Source organism: Nipponia nippon, unplaced genomic scaffold, assembly GCF_047370975.1.
Source record: "Nipponia nippon isolate SJK-2023a ecotype South Korea unplaced genomic scaffold, ASM4737097v1 scaffold_5, whole genome shotgun sequence".
Classification (NCBI taxonomy): Eukaryota; Metazoa; Chordata; class Aves; order Pelecaniformes; family Threskiornithidae; genus Nipponia; species Nipponia nippon.
Window position 1 is genome coordinate 48291216 of NW_028262369.1, and position 9452 is coordinate 48300667.

Genomic DNA, 9452 nt, shown 5'->3' on the forward strand with positions numbered 1-9452 from the left:
GCCGGCGGAACCCCCGCCCGGGGCAAACCTCCCCTGCCCCGTTCCCCATCTCCGACATCCCAAAGGATGCAAGTGCTCGCGATGCCCCTTTCCTGGGGGAAAAAAAATATAAGTTGCAATTAAGCAAGGCGGCTTGTGGGTTTTTACCAGCTCCGCGCCAGCGCACGCCCGAGCAGCGGTGCCGCCTGGCCTGTCCCCGGGCGAGTCCTGCGTCCCTGCGGGCTGGCACCGACCCGCGGGGCCCGCAGGTCCCATTGCCGCGACCCCCAGCCCCAGAGCCCCTGCGAGAAATGGATCGAGCACAGGACCCCTCTTGCCCCCTCTTTCAGGGACAGCTAAGGGACACTTCGCCCCCTCTTTGAGGGACAGGGGAGCACCTGGAGGGGAGCTTTCAGACTCTCAGCACACACACAGAGCCCTGCAGGGTTAGGCTGGTGGAAGAGATGGGCTGTGTGGCCGCAGAGGGGTGTGCAGCCCATTGCTGTGGTCCTTCAGGGTGGCAGGCTGGTGTCTGAGGAAGCCCAGCACCGAATGCACTGGCCGAGAGACCACCGGCTGCATCCCGACAGCAGCCGCCCTCAGAGAGCCTGGCCCCAGAGCGCTCAGGGCCACGGCTGCGCAGGAGCTGGTTTGGTGGGACGGTGCCCGGGTGGGGCGGAGGGCGCAGGGGCTGGCAGCACGCAGAGGGGGCGGGCAGCAGCCCCCTGCCCCGGGAAGCGCCGTGCCTGTGCTGGGTATTCTTAGACACATTTTTTCCGGATGGGGTAACCGAGAAACCCAGATTAAGTAGCTGGGACGACAGGCCTGATACGGGAGACCTTGGTGGGGGGACGAGGGCGAGAGGCCCTGGGGGAGCAGAGATAGCGGTGGCGGCAGGCGGGCGAGGGGAGGGAGGAAGGCACGTCTCCTGGCGGCCTTGCTAGCACGGCACGGCACGCATGGCATGGCACAGCATGGCATCACGGGGAAGCGCTGCCCATCACGGGCACGCCATGGCCCCAGGGCATGAGTTGAGGGTGCTGGTCCTGGCGCCAGCCCCAGCAGAGGGGCTCGGGCATCTCCCATCCCATCTGCAGGGTGAGCAGACACACTCGCTGCCCCGGCACCCTCAGCCCTTCCCCGCCATAACCCCGCTCCAGCAGCGCGGGCTGCCTTGCCACAGCGCTCAGCAGCCCCCTGGTTCCCGCCGCCATTTTGCTCCATTGTCATGGAAACGCCCATGTCAAAAATCCCTCCGGCTGCTGCTGCTGCAAAGGGATGCTCAGGGAGCCATGAAGCAACGCCGAGGCGGGAGTGCCGGCTTCACCTGCTCTGAAACATGCCCCATGGCGGGGTGCGGACCCCCTGCACCAGGGGAAGCCCCTCTGTGCCCGGATGGCCGTATCCTGCACCACGGGGCTGCTGCGGGCAGCGGGTGTGCAGGAGGGGGTATTCAGGGGAAGCAAGTGGGGCAGCAGGGCCCTTGGCCGGGGTGCTCCGGGGGCTGCACCCCCGCACTGCCATCCCGCAGGCTCGGGCGGGTGTTGGTAAACAGGAAATCTGCTGCTCCCGAAAGCGAAGCCGCTGCATTATTCATCAGCCGGCCGCCTGGCTCTCCTCCGCCGCCATTGTCATCTAATTCCTCCTTTCTCTGCCGGCAGCTGGTGCAGCTGCCAAGCGCCCGCCCGGCCCCAGGCACGGGGACAGCCCTGGGAAGGGAACCCAGGGCTCCGGGATGGGACGGGATGACCCCGGCCCGCGAGTGCACGGAGCCGCGCAGGACGGGGATGCGTGACAGCGGGTTTATCCATCGGCCGCGCACCCCGCCGGGTCGGAAGGATCCAGGCGTCCCCGTCACTCTGCGCCCAGCTGCTGTCACAACAATGTGGGGCTTTGTGGCCTGCGGGGTCCCTGCGCGGGGGCAGGTGGCGGTGGTGCCCCCGGACGCCCCGGCCCCGGGGTGGCTGAGCCCCGCGTGCCCCAGGATGGAGCCAGCGCGCCCAGGCCCCAGCCGGCGGCCACCCCCGGCGCCGGCAGCCACCGCGGCAAGGCAGGAGCTGGGGATTTGTGGAGCTATTGATTTCTGGGAGGCCAGCTGCCTCTGCCGGCCCAGCCCCACAGGCACGCGTCTGGGTCCCTCTGCAGTACCCGGTGCGTCTGCTGCCCTGAAGCACCCCACGGCAGCAGGCAGGTGCCAGCACGGCACCAGCAGCATCATCCCCGCGCCCGCAGCGGCTCCTCTCCTGCTCTGCAAAGGACTTCCCAAAAAGGGACTGCTTGCTAAATCCTCCAGATCTGTAGGAAATCTCAGCTGGTGAGCCGGCCCTGGGGGCTGAGGGGACAGGAGGAGGAGGAGGGAGGCTGCACCCACCTGACAGCATGTGTGGGGCGGCCACAGGGGCTCGGCTGAGCTGCAGAACCAGCACCCAGCCAGGCTCTCACCCACCAAGGGCTTTTCCCGCATAGAGGCTGGGGGGAATTAAGACAAATCACCTAAAGGTGTGAATCCCTGCCTGCAAATGCGCTAAATCCCAAGCGGATATGCTTGTTCAGGAGCAAAGTGGCTTTAGCTGGTCGTGTCTTAATCTGCCTTGGCTTAGGCTTGGCATGCTCCCACACCAAGGGCAGGGCTCTCCTGGGGACAGGGGGACAGGTGACTCGACTGGCAATGGCTGAGCAAGCAGGAATGGCACAGCTTCTCTGGGGCCAGCATACCTGGTGCTAGCCACGGGAGCGCACCCGTGGGACAGCCCGCCACCGGTGGGGACACGGGATGCATGCGGTGGCACGGTAGCACACAGGGGAGGGACATCCCTGACCCTGCTGTGCCATGTCCCCAGACAGCTGCATTAATGCCCAGTCTGGGGACACGTCTGCCATCACACCAAGGCCAGGAGGAGCAGGCTGGGGACTGGCCTGGGTGCTGTCACCCTGGTGTCACCTTGGGCAAATGATACATTTTACATCAGAAATTTGGGGGCTCCAACCCTGCCTGAGGGCTGAGCCGGGGTTTCCCTGGCAGCGGGTGCCAAAGCTGCTTTTCCAGCAGCCAGGGGAGGTTTCCAGGGGGGGTGATGCACCCCGCAGCAACACCGAAGGGTGTCCCCGCCAAGGGGACCGTGCCCCCGGCCCTCACCCCCACAGCAGCGGGTGACCCATTTTCCTCCAATGGCTCCCGGCCCTGCGCAGCCTGAGCCGCTGCGGCCAGCTGGCTCCCCGGCCCAGCACGCATCGCATCGCACGGCACTGACGTTTGATCTTTGCTGATCTGTCGGTGCCATAGTCACCCGCTTAGGGGGTGTGGGGGTACGGGGAGGGCTTTTCTCCACGGAGCACCTGGCAGCCCAGCATCCCCCTCCCTGATAAACTGAGGAGCACGCGGTCAGGGCTTTGTAACAGCCCCTTCCCACAGGGATGCTGAACAGAGTGGAGCAGGAGCCATGTCCCTCCAGCATCCCCCTTCCCGGGTGGGACGGAGACCAAAGCAAGCCCAGATCCTAAGGCTGGTGCCAGCCCATGTGGCCATGCCCTGGGCTGCAGCTCCTGCCCCCGGGCCCAAGGGGGCTGTGAGATGTGGGGGGGTGTTTTGCTGACCCTGCCAGGCCAGCCCTGGCCATGAAGCAGGGATTGCCTCCACTGGGAGCCTTCAAAAGGCGTGAGGCTGTTTTGGACCTCATCCTAGGGCAGGTCAACCAGAGAGCTTTGCAGGGAGATTAAGGGAAAGTAAGGAATAAATAAGGAATAACTCCCCCCAGGCTGCCTCTCCTTTGGCTCACCTCTCCCCCTCTGGTGCTGACTCCCCTCGGCTCTTTCTTCTTCCTTCAGATGCAAATACCACAAAAACTCATGCACTGAGACAGAACCGCTTGTATGGGGAGCTGGGGCTGGAAAACCTTCCTCTGCTCGCCTCTGCTTGTGTGTCACATTTTCTGGCACCCAGGATCAGTTGGATTTGTTACAGGGCAAGAAGAGACTGGGGGGGGGGAAATATCCAATAAAAAAGTTAAGGAAAAAAACCCACCACTGGCTGGGTTCACTCAGAGGACAGTCGTCAGTGCGCGGCCCGACGCTGGTGCATCGCGCACACCCACGCACCCGGCCCCCTCCATCCCCGGTGTCGGGGTCCCCCCCAGGGTGACACGCTGGGTCTTCCTGTCACCCCTAAAGCTCCCACGCCCCCAGACGCAGCCGGTGGCCAGGCGCTCACGGTGACAAATGGCAGAGCAGCCAGCTGCTGCTGCGGGCTGTGGCGAGTGACGGCCGCTGACCGCCGGCTGCCCCAGCTCTGCCCGTGTTTTGCCTCGGTCCTCGCCATTTGGCAGGAGCTTCATGGCAAAACCGGTCAGGCTCCCATCCGTGGCCTGGGAGCAGTTCCCAGCGGGCGCTCAGGGATGCGACAGAGGAGCCTTTCACAAAACCACGCAAAACATTTATTTTTTTATTTTTTCTGCACGGCCCTCCAGGATGCACAGCGCCTGCCAGCCCCGATCCGGCCACCCCTCGTCCCTGCGGCCACCCGAGGCTGGGCTGCGCAGGAGGGCGAGCAGGGCAGCAGCCTGCAGCAGGGGAAACCTGCTCCCCAACACGAGGACCCCCGGGCGGGCTGGGTCAGGGACGCAGCCCACGCATGCCAGGTCCCCAGCCTCACTGCCAAAGGGTGGCTGTGGGATAAGCATGCGGCTCAGAAAGGGGAGCCCGGGAGCTTAGGAAGGATTAGCGAGAGACGGGAAGGTGGAGGATTGGAGCAAGAGCGTGCTGAGGGGCTGGCAGGAGCTGGGTCTCGTCAGGCAGCACATGCCACCAGCCAGGGCTTGGCACATCACCGCCTGGCCCTGGCGCCCGCTATCTGGAGCTCCGACTATCCACTTATCGCTTTTCTCCTTTAAAAGGCATCCGAGCCCCCGCCGTTATCGGGCAGGGCAGATAGCACTGTCACGCCTGTGATAAACGGGTTTACAGACATCCCACTTGTCCTTGCAAGCAGGAATGAATGTCCCCATCGTCCCTGCGTCCCCTTCCCAAGGGGCCGTAGCTGCCAGCCCGCCCAGGGCCAGTGAGCATCGCAGCCAGCTGCGCACAGATGCCGAGGATGCCGATACTTGGTGTGGGGCACATGAGCCTCCATCAAGCAGGCATGACGCCTCTGCAAGGCGGGATGCAGGCACCTGACAAGCAGTGCTCTAACCTAAAAAAGACAGCACACCAGCTGGAGAGACGCGACCATGGCTCCCAAACCCCCGGTGGGGCCGGGCGCCACAGCAGGGCTGCAGCCAGCCCTGGCTGCAGCGGAGAGGCCATGGGGAGGGTGGCCAGGTGCAGGGGCAGCTGGCACCGGTGGCTCTCTCCTGGCTTTTCCGGGGGAAGGAAAGGGTGTCCTGGGGGACGGGTTGCACTCAGAGCTGGGCTGTGGTGGCAAAGTTCAGCTCCTGGCTGTGTGAAGCACCGCGGGACGGTTTGCCATTGAGCTCTCCCCATCCCGCGGCCCCTCCCGCACACCCCGTGGCCAGAGACCAGGCCGGCCGTGGTGCAACGCGGCCTTGGGGGCCGGCGTGGCGGCAGGACAAGCGTGCGCAGCGGCTGCCCCATTTTCATTGTCTGTGCCCCACGTGCACAGCACCTCCAGGACACGGCTGTTGGTGAGCTCCTGGGGCAGGGACAGGGCTGGACACACGTAACTCAGTGCCATGCAGGCACCGCGATGTCCCCATGTTCCCGTACAGCACCACCGTCTCCTTTGGCAGCACGAGGGGGAAGACCCAGCTGTTAGGATGCATTTGCCCCCAGTCCCCATTAGACATTACAAGCATCTTCCCGGGATGCAGGGAAACAAGCGTGCGAGCACGCCTGGCCCGGCTCCATGTCCGCACGCTCCCCTCTCGCATGTCCTGCAAGGAGGCAGCCAAGACACAGGCAGCAGGGAACAAACCCACTCCTGCTGGAACCACTCAGATGGAAAACCTCCAAACAAGCGCGACGTGGCTGAAACCCTCCGGCCAGGACCTGTAAATCTGCTCGCTGTGACGCTGCCAGCATCCCGCAGAGCGCTGGATCCAGGTGGAGAGTCCCCTTGCAGGCGGGAGGGGAGGAAGCTGTCTGCAGAAAGATGCTGAATTTATGTTACTCGCACTCGCTCCAGGAATGCGGTGAATGAACTCGCAAAGCCCAGGGCAGGAATCAAGTGTGCTTCAGCCCTGACCTTGCCTGACTTTCTTCCGGGCTGAAGAGGCGATGGGGCCAAGCCCCTGGCCCCACAGCCCATCTGAATTTACCGTGTGCTTTTTCTTGCAATGGCTTCCCCCTCCCGAGAGCCTGCACGGGTGGAACGTGATCATCAGAGGCTGAGTCTTTCACCGGGTTTCAAAGCTGGCTGTGCAGGGCAAAACCCTTCCGCTCAGCCCCCACGAAGAAAGGGGAGGGCAGCGGGGACACGGGGGACGCGGCAGCCTCCTCCCTCAGGGAGGGCAGCAAAGACCACGCGTGCTCAAGACACGCTTGTATCCTGAAGATGGGGATCGCAGCAGATCCCATCGCTGTTGCCTCTTGTAGGCTTCCCTAGAAAAGTATTGACTAAAAAGCACGTACACAGGAAAAAATCCAAACAGACGCTCGCCAGCTAGAGAGCACTGCCACACCAGGGCTTGCCTTTCTGCAGCCATCTCTCCTTTCTCCCTCTAACGCCGTTGCGCACGTTTATTTTAAGTTAAAGGTGGTTTTAAGCCTGTGCCCTCTTGATGGATCAAGAAAAACAGAAGAGATGCAGTGTCCAGTTTCTATAACTGTATCAAACCCCTTCCCCCTCCTCCTAGTTGGAATCTGCTATAAGATTTTATTCTTGGTCTTCCCAGGAACGCCCCAGGCTTGCACACCCCCCACACCATACCCTGCACACCAGCACAGCAGTGCCCATGCCAGCGTTGGAGCAGGGTAACTGCCCCCTCCTCGGCCCTGCCTCCTGCCTCGCCGGTGGAAAGCGGCTCCGCCACGACACAAACTGACCACCCGAAAGAGATGCACAGGCTTCCCAAGGTCTGGCTTGTGTAATGCTCGCACCGAGAGCCAGAGCCCGCAGCAGAGCTGGCACGGGCTCCAAATTTCCATTTCAAAGGAAATTTCAGCATGTATTTTGCTTCACAACTCTCCAATAGTGTCCTGGTTACAGCCCACCTCCCACAGCAGGAATGCCAGGTTCGGAATTGTTAGTTTTGGTCATGCTTTGTTTTTTTTTCCCTACTATTTCAACAGTGCTGTTACAGATAGTGCGCTGCCTTCATGTTACAGCATCAAAAGCAGAGATCGTAGGGAGCTGCTGCTGACAAGCTGGTAAAATGCAAAGTAAAATACCCAAAATTCTGAAGTTAACTAAAAAAAGAAAAACCTGACAAAAATATTTTGTCATAAAGTATTGTAGGAATGTTTGGATTTTTGTTTTGCTTTTAAGAGACTTTCCTGACCAGCTCCCTGCTACTTTTAAGCCTGTAAAATCATAAGCTTTGCAGCCAATCTGGAGGCCAGCACGCTCCATCCACGTGAGCACGAAGCACAGCCTTCTCCAAGGGATCGGAGCTCAGCCTGTGACAGGTCTGCTCCCATGCCTGCAAGGCAGAAGAGCAAGCGAAGGACGGGTATGCCAAGGACACACGGCTGAGGGAAAATATCCAAATGCATGTGGCAAAACTTACCGCGGACTGGAGACACGTGCGGTAGAAATCACCTGCTCCGGGCAGGCGAGCGGTTCCAAACACCAGGCTCCGCACTGAGGAGCTAACGCGCCCAAACGCCAGCCCCGCGTCCCTCACTGCGACTCCCATCAGAATTCGTCCCCTACGATCTCAAGGGCTCTTTAGGAGGTGGAAGTAAGGGTTGGAGGGGATGATGAAAATTAGTAACTGCCCCAGCCCTACAAACCTCTTTTTTACAAGGCTCTACAGCAGGAGGGGGAATAAACAAAGGCAATCCCTGCAGCAACAGCGCATTGGCATGTGAATGCAGTTTTCAGCAGAAGGAAGAGAGGTTGGTGTAGGAGAGGCTTAGTGACAGCAGCCGGCTTCAGAGAGTGACAGCTCGGGCTTAGATAGGCGAGTGGTGGGACCTACCATTCACTCTGCACTTCCCGAGAGCCAGTATTTTCCTTTGGTTGCTAAAGGTATCCTCCCAACACTCCTCCCAAGCTGGTACAAACATAAGCCAGCGAAACACAAGGGAGTGAAGTCTGCTACCGCACACCAAAAAATGGCATCCATGTTAAAGGACACGCAAGGGATCCCTCAAAGTCAGGGCAGCACAGGATATTCTACTTGCCTGGACTCATTCCCAGAACAATCTCTGGAGCTGCTCCAAGAAAGCTTTTAAGTTGTTGGAAACTGCAGGGCTGGCACCCCCAAGTGGTTACTGAGCTCGTCGTGCAGCCTGAACAGCTTCTCTCAAGTCTCACCAATAGCTCGCCCACCGATAACCGAAGTGCATCTCCCCCAGCACACGGGGATTTCGGAGCTCCCCCAGCACCATGGCAGAGCACGGCCCTCTGCTACAGCTGAGGCATTGGCTCCAAATCCCACTGCAGAGGGGCTGAAGCCAATTCGGACACAGATTTTTTCGAAGTGATCTCTTCAGATTTTGTTTCGCAAGAGGAAGGAATCCCTATGAGACCTTTCCCTCCCAGAGAAAAGTCAAGTGTTACAAAACCTTCCTGCAGTCAGCAATATTTCTTATGTACGTAAGGTTAATCCTACAGACTGATGGAGGCAAAGTAAAACTGCCAATGGTCGTCGGTACAGTACCGCATCGTTGCACACAGCCTGGAGGCTTTCTGTCTAGTAAGCTTGGTGCCCTTCATATTGCAGCATATCCTTCAGGAATGGCTGTCCCCTCCTGCTTTTAAGTTATGGATAGGAAAACGTGACCACCGGTATAGGATAAACTTACAACATCTGCTAAGTTGCACAGCCACTCACAGCCACAGAGTAAATCTTAGCACTGCCAAGCAGCAAATGAAACCAAACGTGGAGCCCGCTTTGCTTATCCCAGTAAGGAGTGAACGTAGAAATGAAGAAGTACTTAAACGTCAGCGCATTCGGCTGCTGACCCCCCGGGATTTCACTCTGCCACATGCCAGAGTCACGCCACGGATCAGCAAGAGGCATGAGCCACCACGGACAAAAGGCTCCTTCAGAGCTCCAGCGTTGCATCTGCTGCTGCGTTTAAAAGGAGGAGGGAAGGAGCCACAGTCCGAAGGGTTAGCAATATTTAAACTGTGTATGAGGGGAATCAAACGATGAATGACTCTTGCCCTGTACAACGTAAGGGCACTGGCAGCACAGGGACGCGCTGCAGTTACACAAACACTCGAGAGCAGGACACGACTCCGGGACGTGAAGGAAGGAGCGCAGAGGCGTGCGTGCCAGCCAGACGGCAACCCGAGCAAGGGTCTCGGCAGCTATTTCAGAAGAGACAAAAAGCAGATGTTTCACAAAAGC